The following is a 23074-nucleotide window of genomic DNA, read 5'->3' on the forward strand; positions in this document are numbered from 1 at the left end:
CTTTTGCCGCATAATGTATCGCGGAGAGGGAACTTCCCTGGCGCCGACCTTTATGCGGGGTAAAACGCGGTCAGCAGGGAAAACGAAAGATGGTGTCAGGGCGGTATGGACACGAGTAGAGCAGTGCTTCTTTGCCTCCACATTCCATCAGTCCTTTCACTCGGCTAATATTTGCCACAGTTATGACAGACTCCATCTGGTCAGGGGTAGAGCGTCCCTGTGGCTGGTGTGATTATAGGGGGGCTTAAACAGAAAACACTGCATTCCTGTCTTTCCTGCAGCGGTGTCTTCCTTGGAGTGATGGTATTTGCAGTCAGATACACAACACGATATCATGGCGCACCTTAAACCAGCATGGACTGGTGGCCTAGTCAGGGGTTAGTGGGCCGTTGTACACACATGTAGTGATGGTGATGCGATGCACCAATGTTATGAGGTATTGGTATGCAATGATAATGAAGTGCCTGTTACACTCAGGCACAAGGGCGAAGGCAGCCGGCTCGGCACTCTTCCCCCTACTCACTTACTTGCGAACTTACAAGGTTTAAAAGCTGGCAACTTATGCCTCTGCCAACAGGCGGGAACTGTAGTGCGAGGCTTAGCTGTTTGATAAATGAAAAGGGATATGGTACGACACCATTACACAGCTTTCTGCCGGTTTGAAAGTGCCCGGTGCGAGTTTAATGGTAAACAAAAGGGCATACCAGAGACCACTTAATCAAACAATACTGGTCCTAGTCCCCAACCGTATCAGACCGGAAAAGGCTGGTTTAATCTTCAGACAGAACTATAACTAGGAGAGTGACATTCAGGGGGGTAAGTGTAACATGGACATGGTGGTCCACCTCCCAGATTGAAAACCGGATAAATACCCAGTGAATAGTCCTCAACAAGACTCCCGTAGCGTCATAGGCCCTTGCTTTATCCTTAGTACGAACACCACTTTAGGCCTAAAACGGATAAATGCCGCAGTGTACAGTCCTTAACAAGACTCCCGTAGCGTGATAGGCCCTCGTATACCCTTAGTACAAACACAACTTCAAAATAAAATCGTGTTCAGTCTTCGAAGAGCGCCGGGTTGGCATTATAAATCGAACTAGTGTTAAATACAATGGGCAGCAGCTCTCTGAGCTCCTGGGTATGCGCGAGGAATATTTCGAGCAAACATAATATAATACTTATCGTATTTAGTAACTTAATGGGGGAACAAAACTCGCGGTTCTAGGGACGAAAAATGGCACGGCAGGAAATTCCAGTGATAGGAGAGTCGTGTTTAATAATAAAGCCCCTGCCTCACAATAAAAGCGTTACAAATAGATCCCCTGAGATATGTGTGTGCACTGCGTGGCTTTGCTCGGCAGAACCCCATGCAATCAAGGTGTACGCAGGACCGCATGTCATTTCATAGTTTTGTAGGCCCCTGTGCAATGTTGTTGGGTTGGCCGGAACTATCTGGTCGCATTTTGTATGCTACTGGCATGTAGTGACGATTGGGCTGGGCCAGCCCGAACCCGTGAGGTCATAGTTACCATGGTAAAGACATGTATCTCATTACTACCTGACGGATCCCGCTGTGTTTATAGTTGGGACATGGTGGGGTCATGACTCACAATGGTAATGAGTCTAACACAATACTGTGTCCGGCTGAACGCGGGGGTGGTATTTCTCACACCGTACCTGGCGGGATACTGAGGCTGGATGATAATACTGTGCCCCAATGTTGTTACTAGGCATGCGGGTGGTCAGTTGGGTTTTGCCACATATCGAGCATGGGTGACGGGTGCACAAGGGTTACGATTTCGTCATGACTATGTCTGAATTTGCTATTTTTCTCCTGTGCATTAGTGGGCCCTGTCGAGAGGGGAGAGTCACTGGAGAGCCTGGCGGCCTATGAGGCGCTGCTGAATGAGTATGCCTGTCGGGCGAGACCACGCAGGGCAGAGGGCCCCATGTGCAGCCAGGAGCCGGGAGGGTTTCGGTGAACCGACCCATTTGCAATGGGCCAAGTCGAGCTCAGTGAAGGGCCACTTGCGTCACATTAGCACCGAATGAAATTTGGTGAGTTGAGAGATCTCAAGGAAGGGCCCGGAGCGCGGCCAAGAGCCTGGAATGTCTCGAGGGAGGCGGCTCAAAGGGGGAATGGGCCGGGTTGTGCTCAGTGAAGGGCCGCCTGCGGCACATTCCACACCTAATGGTTTACAGTGAGGTGATGTATCATAAAGAGGGAGTACAGTTAGCACACACTTCTACGGATACTGGGATTAGAGACTGTAGGTCTTTCATGGAGCGCTGGTGGGGAAGGTGACGGACCTGTGGGCCCTGGTCACCTTTGTGGCGGTAGAAAGACCTTGTAACAGTAAAATTGACCGACGGAATGGACGGAAGTCCGCCTTGCGTACTCTCTAGGTCAGCACTGAGGGGGGGAGACGGTAAGCTCTCCGGTGGAAAATATGACCCCGGCTGGGGAGGCTAGGGCGACAGGTTACGAGCCTCCTGGGTCCCTGGGCAGCCTGGTGGTCGGAGGGCGGGCCCCTGGTGAGAACGGACAAGGATCAGAGGTTTGGGGCCCAATCCTCATGGGCGCAGGTGCGTTGCACCTGCGTGGATGCTCGGCAGGGAAGATGCGAGCTGGATGGCCCCTTAGTGCTGGAGGATGAGAATCTTGCTGAAGAAGAGAGAAAAGACAAGAATAAAATTATGTTGATCAATAATAAAATTATGTTGATATAACTGTGAATAATGAATTTGAAATGCATCGTCATGTTTATGAAGTGTCAAAGAATAAACATGGCCGTTTTACACCCACGCAAATCTCTGTTGATGATTTAATGTGGGTCTCAAGTATCGGGAGGGAGCGGGGAGCATGCTGGGGGATCCGGGTCCTATGACAAGCGCAAGCCTAAACGAGCGCGCACTTAGGACCCGGCCCCCCGGCCCCCGCTCCTACCTCGGCTAGACTTCCTGGCAGCTGGTCCACCCAATGGGGTGGCCGGCTGCGTAAGCCCTTCCGGAGCATCCTGTGACGCGTTTCCGGTGGGACAGAGGGCGGGGACAGGGGACCTATTTAGGTCCCGGGGGCAGTGACCTCTGTCTCTTAGCCCTCTGTTACACTGGACCGGTTGCTGGTCGCGGAAGCGTCCTCCCCCACTTCCCGCCTTTTCTAATTTAACTCCCACCCACCCGTCCCTTTAGCTCAGTAGTTAGAGGGCGTGTTGCGGTAGAAAGACCTTGTAACAGTAAAATTGACCGACGGAATGGACGGAAGTCCGCCTTGCGTACTCTCTAGGTCAGCACTGAGGGGGGGGAGACGGTAAGCTCTCCGGTGGAAAATATGACCCCGGCTGGGGAGGCTAGGGCGACAGGTTACGAGCCTCCTGGGTCCCTGGGCAGCCTGGTGGTCGGAGGGCGGGCCCCTGGTGAGAACGGACAAGGATCAGAGGTTTGGGGCCCAATCCTCATGGGCGCAGGTGCGTTGCACCTGCGTGGATGCTCGGCAGGGAAGATGCGAGCTGGATGGCCCCTTAGTGCTGGAGGATGAGAATCTTGCTGAAGAAGAGAGAAAAGACAAGAATAAAATTATGTTGATAAATAATAAAATTATGTTGATATAACTGTGAATAATGAATTTGAAATGCATCGTCATGTTTATGAAGTGTCAAAGAATAAACATGGCCGTTTTACACCCACGCAAATCTCTGTTGATGATTTAATGTGGGTCTCAAGTATCGGGAGGGAGCGGGGAGCATGCTGGGGGATCCGGGTCCTATTGGATAGTGTAGGAGTTAAAATTACTATTCCCACTCCAGTGGGTGCAACAGTAGGGAAAGCGTTGGATAGCGTAGGGGTTAACATTACTATTCCCACTCCTGTGGGTGCAACAGTAGGGAAAGCGTTGGATAGCGTAGGGGTAAAAATTACTATTCCCACTCCAGTGGGTGCAACAGTAGGGAAAGAGCTGGATAGCGTAGGGGTTAAAATTACTATTCCCACTCCAGTGGGTGCTACAGTAGGGAAAGCGTTGGATAGCGTAGGGGTAAAAATTACTATTCCCACTCCAGTGGGTGCAACAGTAGGGAAAGTGTTGAATAGCGTAGGGGTTAAAATTACTATTCCCACTCCAGTGGGTGCAACAGTAGGGAAAGCGTTGGATAGCGTAGGGGTAAAAATTACTATTCCCACTCCAGTGGGTGCAACAGTAGGGAAAGCGTTGGATAGTGTGGGGTTAAAATTACTATTCCCACTCCAGAGAATTCAACATTAGGGAAAGTAAATAATTCATATATTATTCAAAAATCTACAACAAAAAAATCTATTAATAATTAATAAAAAAAAATTACCAATAATTAATTAAATTAATCACCTATTAATACTAATTAATTAAACATTAACAAATAAATATTTTATAACTTAAACAAATATAACAATTATTTCCAAATACATAAATTGTAATTAGTTTTATTATTTAATTAATAATTAAGAATTTAATTTCCACCCTATGCCCCTAGAAACCCACTGCCCACTACATAAATAATTTTGTTACATCTACATAATTACCGATTAATCAATTAATATAAATTAATTAACAATTTTTAATTAATTAATTAACAATTATAAATTAATTAACAATTAATTACTATTTACTATCAATAAATAAATGTACATATTTAATTAATTATAAATAAATTACTTCCCACCCTATTCCCCTATAAACCCACAACCCGCTACAGAATTAAATAAGTTTAATTTACATAATTAACAATTAATCTATTACTCAAAATTATTTAACAATTTTATTTAAATTAATTAACAAATATAAATAATTAGCAATTAATTACTAATTACTATCAATAAATAAATTTACATATTTTATTAATTATAATTAAATTACTTCCCACCCTATTCCCCTATAAACCCACAACCCGCTACAGATTAAAATTACGCAAAAATTATTAAAACAACATTCGTTAAATATAATTATTTATAACATAAATACACAATGTTCACACATATGATAACATAAAAATACACTATAAAAAGTTATATATTATTAAAAAATCGAAATATTGTACTATCTATATTATATACTACGATATTTTAACTATCTATACTTTTTTACAGTCGATATTACTTCACTTACCTTAAAAACGATATTTTTGTAGTCGATATTCTGTCCTGTCGATATTTTGTCCACTCGATATTAAATACACAATATTATGTCCAAACGATATTTTGGACTCGATATTATGTCTGTGCACCGTTCGCGCTATATAAAATCGCATTAAAAAAATACTTCCTCCGCTATGTTTTCTGTTGAAAGTATGATGCAGACCTGTTGGATCGGAGAGCGGAGAGCCAGGAGTTGGCTGGATGAGAGCCCAACTCTTTTTGTGTGTTTTAAACCTGGGGTCGTGGCCCCATACCCCGTAAGGGCGCGGACGGGCTTTCCTTTGGCACACCTTCGGCGCGAAGGTGGTGCGTCCGCTGCGCATGCCAGCTGCGCATGAAGAATGGCATTGGCTTTAAGTAGCGAGCAGGACTCTAGGTCATGTGACCATCAGAGCTCCGCCCACCCCCCCAAGCCCCACCAGCTGTGTGTGACGAGAGAACACGTATGCCCAACAACCTCCACAAGAATCGGGAAAACCCCGTGGTGGAACGAGGTGTGGGCGCGACCACAAGAAGTAAAGTGAAAAGTGCAAATTAGCAGCAGGAAGGTAAAAACAATTTCAGTTGCTTTGCTGTATTTTGAAAACAAAGGTCGTATTTTCAAATTTAAAAGTAGCGCTAGGTTTATGTCTGCGAACAAGACTTACATTGGTATCACCAAATCTCTAAGACTGCACGTGTTCGCTGCGCTTGAAGAATGGCATTGGCTTTATGTAGAAGGCAGGACTCTAGGTCATGTAAAGAATACTCATGACAGCATGGCAGCTACACATAGCTCCTTTGGTCATCAGCCCGCTGAATCAAACTGCCGGCATGGTGTTTTTTAATCCGACTTTATGTACACAAGGCCCCATCCCTCAGGTAGATCTCCCTCATTCTCTCTTGCCAACACTGACCCACCCTGCAACTTCATGCCTGCCACATTGTTGTTCTCAGCTGCAGAATTCAGAAAGCTCTCTCTGCCTCACCCTCACAAAAACACCTTTTCTTTAAGAGGGGTAGTTGTAAAGGAAGTTAGGGCCAGATGTATGTATCCAAATACTGGTCGGTAATGGCCGAAAATACCAATTTTCAGCCGTTACCGACCAGTATTTGGATACTGAGATGTAGGGCGTGTAAAAATACAGATTCGGTTATTTTACCGAATCGGTAAATTTACCGATTCGGTAAAATTACCGAAACTGTATTTTAAAATGTAGGTAGCACTGTAAACAGTGCTACAGGGCTTTAAGGATTCGTTATTTACCACCAACTATTATTATTGGTGGTAAATAACGAATTCCTATTTAAATGCAAATATGTGCATTTACACCTGTGCCTTGTGGCACACATACAATATGTGCCCTGGCTGTACATTACTGTCTGGCACTAGTAGAGTCCTCTTCTTCCCTGCCCTCGTTGATTTCTGTTGTAATGCACTAGGGTACAGAAAGGCGCCTTGAAGTGATTGCTGAAGTTGGGTGCACTTGGCGTACAATGTGAAATATTACTGCAGGAATGATGAGGGTTCCAGAAAGGTGAAAGCACATATCAACCGTCCACTTTATTTTCACACCTGCTTTGAAGACTATTTTGCCTTTCATCTTTATAAGATATTCTCAAATTCGAAGGAGAGTGTGTATACCACTAAATTTTCTGTTTAGGTTGCTCTAATAAGTTGTGCCCCTGGAGTATGCGTGACGATCCATGTCCTGTTTTCCAAAGCTCTGAGTGTGTACTTGAGTTTGATAGACGTTAGCATTAATTCAACCAGTCATGCTCTTAGATATGTTGATAGCCACAATTGTATTTCCATTCTGTATAAGTGGAAGTTTTACATTCCTGATAGGAACATTCATAACTCTGTGTTCCTCTTCAAAAGGAACAAAGCTTCTTACTTGCACCAGACTTGGCTCTCACTGTCTTGTTTGCCCTAATATGAGCTGGCAACAATGAACAAATAATGATGCAACTCCGACCGGCTTTGTGACCTACCACAGCATAACACCCAAAGCCAGAAAGATAGCATGGTGGATTAATGGAACTGCAACGCATGCAAGCTGCTGCTTTCAAGTTCAGCACAGTCTTTATTCTCTTGAGGGTAATTCAGAAAATGCTAACTCTTTGATTAGAAGGCATATTATAGATCCTCTGGTAGATGAATATTATACATTAATTACCATTCTACACAAATATTGTGCCCTAAATGACAACTACAAAAATATCTCCCCGCTAAAGTTAGTAATGAAAAATCTACACCAAGGTGGCTTATAATATTCAAAATGAAATTTAGGAGAAAATAATTATAGCACACAATATTTATTCAAATGTATGCTGATATACAGCTTGCTTTGGTAGACTGGATAACCCATCTCTGTTATATCACCCATGTAAAATCTGCCACAGATATAGATAGTTGCTCTGTCCACAGGGTCTCCTGCCCTTGCAACTCAGCCCCACGCCATGCAAGGACAGCCTGTACTGCAATCTCCACCCTTACCCTATACAGAACATGACAGGTCTCATACACACCAAACTTTGAAAAACTGCTCTTCGTAGGAGTTGTGTTTTGCCTTTTACATTTGCTTGATTTTAATATGCTGGCATTATTTGTGTTAGCCTGTTCAGCTTGAGGTTTTTTTCACCTAAGGATCATAGCATATTTACTGTACTCTGCTATGAGTGCTCGCGTTCTGTAAAAATAAAAACAAATAAATCTTCTTCTCATCTTGACACGTATGCTGTGCATTCAAAGAAAGAAGTCAAATATCAGGCTCTGTCTTCCAAGGTAGCTTTTTTGTAACACCCAAAGACACAGAGCTACATGTTTGTTTTTGTCACCAAAAAGGCAAAGCTATCAACACAGTTCCACGCCACACAATTCAACTCCACACATTTCTGATTCACACCACATAATTCAACACCAAACCAAATAATTAAACTAAACAAACCAATTACACAACACACCACATACATCCAATCTTCACCACAGAATTCGACATCATGCAACAAAATTCAACAGCACACTAGGGGCCAGATGTAGGTAGGCATTTACCGGTCGGTAACGGCCGAATTCGGCCGTTACCGACCGGTAAATGCAATTTGAGATGTAGGGCCCTGTATTTTACAGAATCGGTAAATTTACCGATCGGTAAATTTACCGATTCTGTAAAATACCGAATCGGTATTTTTTCCGATTCGGTAAAATTGATATGTAGGTGGGACTCTTCTGAGTCCCACAAGCATTACAGAATCGGTATTTTACCATCAAATACTATTTGATGGTAAAATACCGATTCTGGTGTGCATGCACATGTGTGCATGCACACCTGTGCCATATGACAGGCAGACCTGCCCTTAGGGCAGGTATGCCTGCCACATGGCCCCCGAACCTTTTTTGGGGGTGCTAAAGGGTGTCAAAGTGACACCCCCTGCACCCTTGTCAGAATCGGTATTTACCGATTCGGTAAATACCGACCGGTAATGCCCCATTCATTCCTATGGGCTTCAAAGCCCATAGGAATGAATGGGGCATTACCGGTCGGTATTTACCGAATCGGTAAATACAGATATTTACCGATTCGGTAAAAGGAACATCTGGATGTTCCTACATATCCACCCCTCAGATTTACCGATTTTTAATTACCGAATCGGTAAAATTCGGTAATTAAAAATCGGTAAATCTCATTTACCTACATCTGGCCCTATATAATTAAACTCCACTACAGACCACTCCACAGCACAACATACCATTTCAAATAATTGAAATCCATAACACACAATCCAACTTCACATCATTCCAGTACACTCAATACCACATAATTACTATCCACTTAATTCCACTGCACACCATGCCACATAATTCCTCTACACAAATCCACTTCAGACCACACAATCCCATGCAACACAATTCCACAACTAACAATTCCAATCCAACAAACATAATTCCACTGCACACCACATACATACACTCCATAAAACATAGGTAAAAGACAGTGGGGCACATGCATCAAGCTTTTTACCGGTCGCAAACAGGCCGATTTGCAGGATCGGTCCATTTGCAACCGGTAATAAGCAATATCCGATGCATCAACCCTAAATGCATTCACAAAATAAGTAATCACAATTTTTGCAATTACCTATTTTGCTAATGCATTTAGGGAATAAAAATTTGCGATTCGCTAAATGTAATGCATGAAGCATTTTAAAAATGCTACTTTGCCTTAAGGATTCGCAAATTACCATCAACTTCAAGTTGATGTTAATTTGCAAATCCTTAGAAAAATGCAAAAAATGTCATTTTTAAAAGTGCCATGTGTCACATGTGCCATATGTGCACACTTACCTTTTTTGGAGATGCCTCAGGGGGGCTTTAGGCCCCATAGCACCCTTTCAATTGCATTCGCAATTTCTGATTATCTATTTGAGAATCAAAAAATTGCAAATGCCTTCAGATTCATTATTATGGGCCCCTAGGCCCATAGGAAAGAATGGGAATGCATTTCCTAATAGCAAATCACAATTTGCAATTTGTTAATATGGAACGTGTAGGAATCGCTATTTAGTTTGCAATTCTTACATGCAAAAGGAATTGCGACTCCTAAATAGCGATCCCTTAAAAATCGCTATTAAGGAATCGCAATTCCTTATTTTGATGCATGTGCCCCTCAGTCATATAAATGGCAATAGTTCTAACTCTAGCAACTGTGAGACCTATTGAATTTCCAATGCTAGTTGTTTATTATTAGTTGTTATGTATATTATTGTTTTGGTGCTTTGACACTGAGGGCACATTAAACACGTTCTACTTATCACTTGTTCTTCCTATGCCAATATTTGTACCTGGGAGTTCTGTGGACAGTCATTTCCTCGTGACTGGATTTATGGGATTTCACAACTAGATTTATAAATATATATTTTTATTATATCTTTTTCACAGTGGTGTTCATTGTGTTTCCGTTATTATGTTTTATTATATGTGTTATAAATATGCCAGAACTTATTTGGGCCTGGCAGGTGGTGTCAATGTTTCTATTATTCTTGAAACCTCTTTTGTTCTCTTCTATTGAATTATCTTTTCTCCTAAATCATACCTATGTGAACCATTGTAGCATAAGATTGCTAAGGATTCGGGGGTCATTATTTTATTTTGATTAGTTTGCTTTCTAAAACATTTCCACTAGGGAATTTGTTTTTGAAAAATGAAAACAAATGTAATAGTTTGGTGAATGGCCATCAAAAACAAGTTTTAGAGTTTGTCCGGACACACTCTGCCCACCAAACTCTAAATCAGACTCTTGGATGTGACTTTATATTGAAGGTGGGCAAATCATTGGAAGCTTAAGCCTGATGGCTTGCTCTGACTCAATCACAGGTCTTCTTAGGATCTTAAATGAAACATCGGCCAAGCTTTGTTGTGGCTTCAGCCAAGCACTTCCACCTCAACCTTGGAGCCCCTCACCTACACTTGCCTTTCCTTCCCTTCTATTCTATGTACTGCACACCAGTCTTTTTCAGTTTTTGATTTCCCCCTCAAGGGTGGGTTGAGATGGCCTAATAGTAAAAATGCATTAGAGTGCTGTAAATATGCTCAGAGACGTAAATTATGCTAGTGATTATGGCCCAGATTACGATGTTGGTTGGAGTTGCCTCTGACTGGCATTGCTGCAAAATTGGAACTGACCGACCTCAGGTCGGCAGTTCTGACCCTGCAATTAGGATGTGGCTGCACATAGAGGGGTGGCAAACTTCAATTTTTCAAGGAGAGCTTGTGCAGAGGGGCGAAATCTCCCGGTGCAGGGATGTTAAGACCCCCAGGGCCACATGTGGAGGGCCAAGGGGTAAGGGGCCCTGCCAGGGCCCCCCTAAAGTCATTTTCCAACAGCCTTTTCATGTCAGAAAGACCGCCATGGAAAGGCTGTCAGAAACCAATATAATAATCCCGACGGCAGAAACACTGTCCTTAAGGGATTATGAGGAGTTTCCGATCAATGGGTTAAATGAGCCCATCGGATTGCGTTGTTCAGTCCCTTTGACTGCTGCCTCCGACCGCACGCATCCTAATGCGTCAGTCAGACCATAGCAGTAGATGCAATTGGGACGGCAACTGACAAGCTTTTGGTAACGGTCCGAACTGCATTGTAAAGCCCTTTGTGAAATTTGTTATGTGATTTTGCAGTTTGAAAAATCACTGGCATTATGACCTTCGTGGAGCACTTTACAGTGCTCCACAGCATCTTCACCATCAGCTCATCTCAACAATGGCCCCTTCTCCTTTCTCCAAAAAGTCCACAGTCACACATGTGACCGTGTGTGTGAGCTGTGTATAAAACCTGTCTGCAGCTACACGTCACATGTTACAATTAATATTGTGATTTCCCGTAATGTGATACAAAGGGCGTTTGCATTGCTCCTGAAACAGGTCTCTATGTTACGTTAAGGGATGCAGGCAATATCAATAGACAAATATTGTGCCCTGACTACCCTTAGCTTTGTACTTCTTTCTAGAAAAACCTCTGTGTGTCAGCTTGCGTCAACATGCAGTGTATAGTTTTGTTTAACACAGTTAACTGATGTATTACCTTAAATAATTTAACACAAGGCATTGACCTTTGGTGTAAAACAGGATGAGGCGATTCCCATCCAGTGGATTAATTGACACTCATCAGGGGTTAGGTACTTGCATTTTAGTACCAGTTGTAAGGACTCAGCGTCAGTCAGCATTCTAGTGTTTTGAATGCAATTACACTTAACACCCACCCACCACTGATGTCACTAGTCAGGTGACACAGCGATAATAAAAGTGGCCGAGCGCACGTGCTCGTGGCCAGTTGCACCCAGTATCCAGTGTGTCCTGTGTCTGCAGTCCTTTCTAGAATGAGGGCCTAAGGCCCGACCCAACAATGGCGACGAGGACGGAGCTGTTCCCAGCGTGCCAGCTAAATGAAAACTTGATGGGTAAGGTTATGAGAGCTGCCTGCATCGAAAGGCATACCCCCTAGGAAAGGAGCCGGCCGCCAAGAGGCCCGCGGGGCGAGTGTCGAGCCCCGGGCCTGGAGTCAAATGAGAAGGTGACCTGGAGCCCTCACCGCACCTCTCCGGCCTGCCGTGGTCTTCCCTGCCGAGGCGGTGCCCCAAGAAGATAAGCGGACCAACCAGAGCCCACCCGCGTCGGCCACGACTGTGCCCACCTGCGCAGAAACCAACGCAGAGCCCACCTGCGTGGTCGAACAGGCTCGTCGGCCGAAGGTGAGCCCATATGTATGAGGGCGTCAAATGCAGAGCCCACCCGCTATAAACTGCAAACATTGGCTCTGCCCCCTAAAGTGTGAGAGGCGCCGACTATTGCCAATACATCAAGCAAGACTCGCGGAGCCCAGCCGCGGCCCGCCTGCGGCGACCCCTACTCCCACCGCGCAGCGTGTGACTGAAGCTGCTGCGGCGGGGAGCGTGTGAAAACTGCCAGGCCCTGCCCCGAAGTCCGCGGGAAGCCATCCGTGCCTTGAGGTGCCCGCAGCGTGAGGAGAGCTGCCGGGCACCGAATGAATGAAGCAGAGCCCACCCGCGATTGCACCGAGCAACGCTATCGCCCCCACCCCACGCAGCGTATGAAATGTTGAGCTGCGGCGGCGGGGTGGAGATGAGTGAGCAACCAGCGCCCGGCCCGCAGCCGACAAAAGAAGCGCCAGCACTCCCGGCACAGCCCAGCCAAAGAATAAACTCACAGAGGTTGCTAAAGGGAAGCAATCAAGCCGCGACTGCCTGCCTTGACTCACCACTGAGAGAAACAGAGGCGGCTGCCCCCTGTGTGTGGCCGAAGGCAGAGTGGCCCGGACAATAGCACCAACACCTCTCCCCGCCATGCAGCATGTGAGGAATGAAGCGGCGGGGCACGAATGAACAAAGGCAGCATCTAGCCCAAAGGAGAAAAAAAGACTTACCCGGGGAAGCGCTGTGTGGACTCGGGCCTCATGGGACGTGGTGGAAGGCCCCACACGAATGGAGAAAGAGCCCAGAGTCAAAAGAAACTCGGGGACAGCCAGCACAAAAGCCGCGGCAGGAACAGAGCTGCCAGGACAGCAGAAATTAAAGCAGCACTACCCTCTAGTGGCCGGTTCGCGGCAACGCATTCTGGGAGAACAGACAGTGCCGAGTACAGAAGCACAAAGAGCAGACACCTGAGCGCTGTAGCCTGCCCGAGAACACTGCAAGGACTGGCCAAGAGAAGTCAATAAATTCCTCTCAAGCAGAAGTGGAGGTGAAGAGTGTGCACACCCACACAAGTAAGGAAACAGTGTACATCAGGGAGTGCACTAAAGGACTTGGGCTAGAGAGTGGCAGGCAACACTGTGCCAGAAGGGAGCAATGCAGCTCAGGACATTGGGACACAATATAACACACACAGCAGCAGCACAGGACAAGGTGTTGGCAGCACGCAATCAAAGGACCTAAGCAGGATAACATTCCCCAAGCAGAAAAGCGAAGAGAACAAGGTACAACCACACGTAATCCCTACACAGTGAGGTTTGCCCAGACGTGCACTCTCAAGCATTGCAGCAGACTAAGAGTGCATGCCCCACACAAGGGATGCCTAGAGACTGACGGAAAAACACCTGCTGGCAGGTGGCTACTCCCCAGGAGCTGGGAACAGGAAACTAAGGAGCTCAGGGGCAATCAAGAAGAGACAGTCCCAGGCTGCTGTGACCTACAGCAAGAAAACCTAGGCACCTCTACACGAGCACAACAGTGCACAAAGAAAAGAGAAGTACGAGGAGCCTGCAAGGATTGCACCCAGGACACTATAGGAGTGCGCAGGAAAGCGTCAAAGAGCACCACTGGACAAGCGAGGGACACTCAGGAACCCCACAACAAGTAGCTGCGCAACAGCACAAGGTAACTGTGGAGTAGCAACAAGGCCTGCACACATGACACTGCGTGAAAAGGCGCAGGGAAGCGTCAGACATGCATGAAGGTAAATGCACAGCAACGCTGACTACAGATGCAAAAGACGACAGCGCAGGAGCGTGCCAGAAGCGCAAGAACGCGACAGAATCCCAGAAACGCTCCAGAAGCGCGTCAGGAGTGCAGCAACTCCACGCAGGACATTCCAAAGGATCGCAACCAACAGCGCAAGGAAGAGGCAAGTCCAGAAGAAGGTCAATGGAGTGGTGACGCAACCCTCCAGAAGCAACACTTCAGAAGCACCTACGCCACACCGGAGAGAGCACAGCGATGCCTGGTGGTCACAGGCCATCGCTGCAGGAGAATGGCGAAGACAGGAGCACCACCAGACGAACGGACGATGATTCTGGAACCCGGCAACAAGAAGTACGAATGCGCATGATACGAATGCCCAGCAGTGCAGACTGCACTAGCCAAAAGCAGGACACGAGGAACACCCCAAGAGCGCACCCAGATGCGCAGCGATACCAGCTAAACTGCGACACAAAGAAAATGGTTGCGCAGACAACCTGCAGCATTGACGTATCAACACACGAGCAACCAAACCACTCAGCCTGGTCACAAAGCACGAAGTCAACCAGCCAGATGGTCGCACCAAGAAGTCGACCAGCCATTTGGTCGCACCCCGAAGCCTACCTGTTGGACATCGGCAGAAGGGACCAGCACGAGGTCCAAGAAGCTGGCACCAGGAAGCCTACCTGCTGGACATCGGCAGAAGGGACCAGCATGAGGTCCAAGAAGTTCTGCCAAGGCGCAGTCCGAAAACATGGACCAACGAACTTCAACGTCAGGATCTGGTGTGCTAACTAGCACGATTTCTATGAGGAAATACCTCCCGATCGATCCCTACGTGGCTCCGGTGATAGCACACCAGATCCTGACGTTTTGGCTCATGAGGTTTATCTACAACTCCAAAACAGTTGATCAGTAGACAATGTCTTTTTTTGCTAGGTACATTACTTTTACCTGCACTGTAATTTTTCCTCACTTTTATTAGAAAATTCTGGTATTAGTTAGAGAAACATGAGTAAGGTGGGGATTTGTGCACCCCGTCCTGAAGAAGGTGCTTCTGGCACCAAAACATGTCGACGCACACAAAAAGGAGGTAACGCACATTGTCAGCGTAGTGACCTCCCACCTTCATTTTTAACAGCACCAGCCCGGGGGCTTATTAAATAATTTTTAGTCACTCCACAAGCCAGGTTCTTTTTAACTTTCACTATTTCCCAAACCCCACAATACACTCACATGTATTCACAATACCCCCTCACCAACACCACACATAGTCTAACAAGTGCTCCCACGTCTCCGTAGGTCGCAGCACGCCGTACCCCGTAGAGGGGTACGATGACCCCGATGATGAAGCATGACACCAAGGGGCCTGTTGGTGTGTGAGGAGACCTAAAAACATAAAGGTGTTCCCCACTGTGGAGTAGACACCCTTAATCTCAAGGAGTGGATTCTAACTGTTTATTTAAATATGCCCAGGGAGAATGAATCCATTCTGATTTCTCTCTCTCCCCCGTCTGATTGTTAATTATGTGAACATCATAACCTTGCATTGATATTCAATGTGAGTAATGAGTGCATGTATGTGCAGTGAATGTGTAGAATACACTATCCGACTTTTTAAACCATCTCCTATGGAGTAAGAAAAGGCAGCCCTGTTCTGAAAAGTTCATCAAGTCCTTCTGAAAAGACTGCTTTCACCACTCCCCCCACTTTCTCCATCCAGATTATTGGTATTGTTTCAGTAAGTGACAGAAACAAGGACTCCAAAAATAATGCTATTTTGCTGTCTAGCGTTATCTTCTATACAGTTCATCAAAAGAGAGGTAACAACCTCGAATAATTTCATCAAAAGAGAGTGAACACACTCAAATAATATCACTTACCTCTATACTATGCAGCATTCAGTCCATGGCTATCCAAAATGCATTTGACAGACAGATACTAGGGATCACTCACAGAACATCGACAGACAAAATATCGAGAGGACAAAATATCGAGGTCAAAATATCGACTGCAAAAATATCGACTTCCTATCTTCAAACAGGTAAGTACAAAAATATCGACTCCAAAATATCGAGTGTAAAAAATATAGACTTTCAAAATATCGAATTTTTTAAATGTCTTAAAAGTAAATTAAAAGTAATATAATAATAAATTAAATTAATTTGAAAATATTTAAAATACTTAAATAATCATAACATCAAGAAATAATTAATGTAACTTTAAAAATTATATATTTTTAATACACACATATATATATATATATATATATATATATATATATATATATATATATATATATATATATATATATATATATATATATATGTATATATATATATTCACTGAAAAAAACAGAGGTTTCACACCAGTTATAGTTAGCTGGAAATTTTACTGACATAAAACCATTGAAATTCCCACGTTATAGTTAGTCGGACTCCCTATAACTTGCACGTGCAATGCACTGCTGATGACATCACATATTACATCACTCATGACATGGTCAGTGACATCACTCATGACATCACTGATGACACCATCCAGTGAATGTGTGTCTTTCTGAAAAATAAATATGTTTTATATATGTATATGTAAAGGTCGAAGGAAGAATACATGTTTAAATTATTGTCTTAATTAATGTTTTTTTTTAAAAAATTGATTGGTTAACTGGCTTATTAAGTGTATCTTAGTGAATACATATACTGGCGAGTAATATTTAAATATTTAAATATATGTATCAGTGTTTCACTTTGTGTATAAGTGGCTGTATGGGTTGGTGAGTAGCTACATGTGTGTGTATATGGGTTATTATATGTTTTTTTAGTATCAGTATGAGTGTCTGTATAGTTTGGTGGGGGTGTTACTTAGCACATAGATGTATCAATGACTAACTCACTGTTTGTATGTTTTTTGAAAACAGCATATGTGCAGGACTGTATGAGTGGATGAGTGTGTATATGTGTGTGTTACTGATTGAATGCCTGTCTCACTAGTGTGTTTATCAGTAACAAGATATATTTTAATCTAGTATATGTGAGTATTGATGTATATAAGTCAGTATGTGTGAGAGTGAGAGATTGTAAGAGTTCCTGTTTAAATAAGTATGTGTTTCTATAAGTGATTGTTTAAGAGAGTACATATGTGTAAGTTTCCTTAGAAGTAAGGTGGTAGTGTGTGTAAATCTGTATATGCAAATAAATGGATGTTTATTAGTTTATTTGCATGTGTGAGTAACTTTTTGATGACTGTCGGTGTGTAACAGGATGAATAGGGGTATCACTACATATGATGAGTGAGTATATGTATGAGTGACTATATAAAACTGTTGGTGAATGTGTGAATGTGTATATAGATGGTCAAATTACTGAATTGGTTGTTGTAACTGGTATGGGTATATCCACTTTTTTGAAAATGTTAGTTTCTATTTTTGAATATGTGTTTCAAAGGTTACTTTACAGTGAAAGGAGGTCTGTCACTGTGTCACAAGGATGGTGTCATCAGTGATGTCATGAGTGATGTCACTGACCATGTCATGAGTGATGTAATATGTGATGTCATCAGCAGTGCATTGCACGCGCAAGTTATAGTGAGTCCGGCTAACTATAACGTGGGAATTTCAATGGTTTTATGTCAGTAAAATTTCCAGTTAACTATAACTGGTGTCAAACCTCTGGTTTTTTCAGTGAATTTAATAGGTTTTTTAAATGCTAATTCCTAACTATAACTGGTGTGAAACCTCTGTTTTTTTCAGTGAATTTCAAAGGTTTTTTAATGCTAATTCCTAACTATAACTGGTGTGAAACCTCTGGTTTTTTCAGGGAATTTCATAGGTTTTTTTAATGCTAATTTCTAACGATAACTGGTGTGAAACCTTTGGTTTTTTCTGTGAATTTCATAGGTTTTTTAACTGCTAATTTTTAACTTTTTATAGGGCTTCATACCTATGTACTTTTTAGTGAATTTCTAAGCTTATTTTTTCGCAAATGTCTATAGCTGAGAAAGGTATGTTTTTCTATAAATGAACCCTTATTAATGAGCCATTATTCATTTTTATATGTAATTCATCAAGTAGATCAAAAATGTTTAAAATATAAAGTGAGACTTATAGTATACTGTGCAACTTTATTGTGTTACATAGAAAGTTTGCTCATAGTTACTTCCTTTCTCCCACTATATTATCTCCAATGTGTATTTAACATCTCTTTATCATCTCCTGCCTCCATGTTGTTTCTACTTTCCTGACAGACTATGTTATGAATTCCATATACCATAATAACTTATGTAACAACATGCAAGATATCTACAAAGGAAACTGTGTATATTAAATTATAGACTCTGCATTGATACCTACATGTTGGTACTTAAATAAAAAAAAAACAACAAAAAGAACAATTAATAAACATACAATTTTTAAAAGTGATTCTTTTTTCCCAATAGTACGCTCTCAGGAGCGCTCCCAGGAGCGCTCCCTGGTGTGCGTACCGGGCGCTCCCCCCGCGAAAATCGAAAAAAAAAAAAAAATTGAGACCCCGTGGGGCCCTTTAATGGCCCCCATATCAAACCTAGGGGGTCGGGGGGGTCTACCCTGCTCCCTTATGGTCAATTCCCCCCTTTGTTTTTGCCACCTCTTGTGTCTCGATTTTACCGAGACACAAGATGGCGGCCACTCCGGACTCTTTAGAATGTTTACAGATACCCGAGAGCCAACCAGCTTTCTGCCCGCAAGTCGCGTGGCGCGCCCGGTGCGCTCCCCAGTGCTCGTACCGGAGCGCGCCTATAGATATATATATTTTTTTGAACCTAAATTACTCAAAATCCACTGGAGCACATATCTTGAGACATAGCAAAGGCACATCGGGCTACCAGTCCCTACAATTTTGCCAAGTTTGGTGGAAATCCATTCAGCCGTTCGGGCTAAAAGTGAAATCGACCGCCCTATGAAAATTAACATGGAGAAAACGCGTTTTGGGACCCCCCTTTTATCTCGGCCCCCGCTTGACGAATCCCCCCCAAACTTTCAGGGAAGGACCCGTGCTCCGCGAGGCCATTTTGAGGAAATTTTCACTCAGATTCGTCAACGGGCGCCAAAGTTATTCCAAATAGAATGTTGCGATTTAACATTGAAAAAAATCCTAACTATAACTACCTACTGGCGACCGCCAGTAGGTTATATATATATATATATATATTTATATATATATATATATATATATATATATATATATATATACATATTATTTACAAAACATATACAATATTTTTACCGTAGGATAGCGGAAGGGTTACATTTACTGTAACGACTCCAGTGAGTGCAACTGTAGGGAAAGCATTGGATAGCGTAGGGGTTAAAATTACTATTCCAACTCCAGTGAGCGCAACAGTAGGGAAAGCGTTGGATAGCGTAGGGGTAAAAATTACTATTCCAACTCCAGAGAGTGCAACAGTAGGGAAAGCGTTGGATAGCGTGGGGGTAAAAATTACTATTCTCACTCCAGAGAGTGCAACAGTAGGGAAAGCGTTGGATAGCGTAGAGGTAAAAATTACTATTCCCACTCCAGAGAGTGCAAAAGTAGGGAAAGCGTTGGATAGCGTAGGGGTAAAAATTACTATTCCCACTCCAGCGAGTGCAACAGTAGGGAAAACATTGGATAGCGTAGGGGTAAAAATTACTATTACCACTCCAGAGAGTGCAACAGTAGGGAAAGCGTTGGATAGCGTAGAGGTAAAAATTACTATTCCCACTCCAGTGAGTGCAACAGTAGGGAAAGCGTTGTGTAGCGTAGGGGTTTAAATTACTATTCCAACTCCAGTGAGTGTAACAGTAGGGTAAGCGTTGGATAGCGTAGGAGTAAAAATTGCTATTCCAATTCCAGAGAGTGCAACAGTAGGGAAAACATTGGATAGTGTAGGGGTAAAAATGACTATTCCCACTCCAGTGAGTGCAACGGTAGGGAAACCGCTGGATAGCGTAGGGGTAAAAATTACTATTCCCACTCCAGTGAGTGCAACAGTAGGGAAAGCGTTGGATAGCGTAGGGGTAGAAATTACTATTCCCACTCCAGTGAGTGCAACAGTAGGGAAAATGTTGGATAGCGTAGGGGTAAATATTACTATTCCAACTCCAGTGAGTGTAGCAGTAGGGTAAGCGTTGGATAGCATAGGAGTAAAGCTTACTATTCCAACTCCAGAGAGTGCAACAGTAGGGAAAACATTGGATAGATTGGGGGTAAAAATTACTATTACCACTCCAGAGAGTGCAAGAGTAGGGAAAGCGTTTGATAGCGTAGGGGTAAAAATTACTATTCCCACTCCAGTGAGAGCAACAGTAGGGAAAGCTTTGGATAGCGTAGGGGTCAAAATTACTATTCCCACTCCAGTGAGTGCAACAGTAGGGAAAGCGTTGGATAGCGTAGGGGTAGAAATTACTATTCCCACTCCAGTGAGTGCAACAGTTGGGAAAGCGTTGGATAGCGTAGGGGTAAAAATTACTATTCCCTCTCCAGTGAGTGCAACTGTAGGGAAAACGTTGGATAGCGTAGGGGTAAAAATTACTATTCCAACTCCAGTGAGTGCAACAGTAGGGAAAGCGTTGGATAGCGTAGGGGTAAAATTACTATTCCAACTACAGTGATTGCAATAGTAGGGCAAGTAAATACTTCTTATTTAAATATAAATAATTTAAATAGTAACATACATTTCAAATTAATTAAAATATTTTACAATTGTGTAAAATATATGAAATAATCGATTTCAAATACAAATAAAAATTATTTAATAATAAAAATTACCTACTAATAGTAATTATTTACCTATTAAAAATAAAATAATTAACAATTTAAAATTATTTTTAAAAATTAACTCAATAAATATTTTATTCAAAAATGTAATTACTTACAATTAAATTACTTCACAAGCTATTCCCCTAAAAACACACAACCCACTACAAAAATTAATTTAATAAAAGTAACATAATTATCAATTCATTAATTTATTTATTTTATTTATTTATGGGATTTTTAATGCGCAACTAATACCCTAGGGTGTCTAGGCGCAATGAGATGCTCTAGGATACACAAAATTCAGGACACAACCTTATTGATTAAATAACCAAGTTTTCAGGTTCTTACGAAAGGCAATGAGTGTTGGTGCTGTTTTAATATACAAGGGAAGTGTGTTCCACAGTATGGGGGTCGCTACCAGGAAGCGTCTATCTCCCCATGTGGCCGTTCTTGTTCGGGGAACATGCAATAGGTAGCTTGCTGCTGATCTTAGATTCTTTCCAGGTATGTACACCTGAAAAGCTTCCTTTAAGAACTTTGGTCCAGTCTGATGAATGGCCTTATAGGCGATGCAGAGAGCCTTGAATTTGATTCTGCTCTCCACTCTTAGCCAATGTAGATGGCGTATGGCTACTGAAGTAGAGTGTCGCCAAGGAATATTAAGCAGAATCCGTGCTGCCATATTTTGCACAGACTGTAGTTTGTTCAGGATGTATTTATATGTGCCAAGGAAGAGGGAGTTTCCGTAGTCCAGCTTCGAAAACCCTAAGGTGGTGATCAGTGTTTTCCCTGCCGTAGCAGGTAGGTATGGCATGAGTTTTTTTATTTTCTTCAGCACGAAGAATGCAGCAGAGACCACCTTGTTGACATGATAACCAAAAGATAGCCTGTTATCAAAGATCACTCCCAAATTCCTAACCTTAACAGCTGGAATCGGGGGGGAGCCCATCTGACTGGGCCACCAAGTTGGGGACCATTCGGGAGAGATCTTACCGAAAGTCATGACTTCGGTTTTCTCTGCATTAAGTTTCAGGCAGTTACTGTGCATCCATGATTGTACATCCAGTAACCCCTCCTGAAACTTAGCTGCTACCACTGGACCGTTCTTATGCACCGCCAACACAAGTTGGGTGTCATCCGCGTAGGTAGTTAATCGCATCCCATGTGATTTAATAACCCTCACCAAGTCCGCAACATAGATATTAAAAAGCGTGGGACTTAGCGAGGATCCTTGAGGGACTCCACAGGGCAGTTCAGAAGTGGGCGAGTAGTAGTTGCCCAATTTGACTGCCTGTTTGCGATTAACTAGGAAGGAGGCTATAAGATCTTTAGCCAGATGACTAATTCCCAGGGCTGCGACACGGTCGACCAAGATGACGTGGTCGACCGTGTCAAAAGCAGCTGACAGGTCCAATAAGATGAGCACTGCAGCACCTCCCGAATCCATGATCTCTCGAATTTCATCCGAGGCCTTTATCAATGCTGTCTCAGTTCCGTGTCCCTTCCGGAACCCGAACTGAGTGTCATCTAGGAGCTTATGTTGTTCAATAAACTCAGAGAGCTGTTTATTCATTATTGCCTCCACTATTTTGGCAGGGAATGGAAGGCAGGCAATTGGCCTGTAGTTGGAAGTGATGGTAGGGTCTAAGGATGGCTTCTTAATCAAAGGTTTAACAATAGCCTTCTTCCAGGTCTGTGGATAGACACCTGTCTTAAAGATGGAGTTGCATATGTTGGTCAGCGGCTGGGTAACCACATTGTGTAGTTGGTTCATTATGGTCGGAGGACATGGGTCCAACGGAGAGCCTGATTTAATCTTGTCAACAAGTGCGTTGACCTGCTCTTCGGTAGCTGACTGAAACTGAGTAAGGGAAGGGTGCTTCAGTGCTGGTTGAATAGTTAAATCAGCGGCTCTTCCTACCGGCTCTTTAGAAAAAGTGGAGTAAATATCCATTACTTTAGTGGTAAAAGATGTGGCTAGGGCGGTACAGAATTCCTGCGAGTTCTCTATTGTGGATCCAGCTGGAGGACTGGACAGAGAGTTCAGCACTTGAAATAACATCCTAGCTGAGTTCTGGGCGTGCTCAATACGACCAGTGAAAAAAAGATTATTTTGTGTGGTAATAGCTTTCTTATATATCGCCAGAGCACTTTTGTATTCTTGCTTAGCCGATGGA

Source organism: Lissotriton vulgaris, chromosome 4_1, assembly GCF_964263255.1.
Source record: "Lissotriton vulgaris chromosome 4_1, aLisVul1.2, whole genome shotgun sequence".
NCBI lineage: Eukaryota > Metazoa > Chordata > Amphibia > Caudata > Salamandridae > Lissotriton > Lissotriton vulgaris.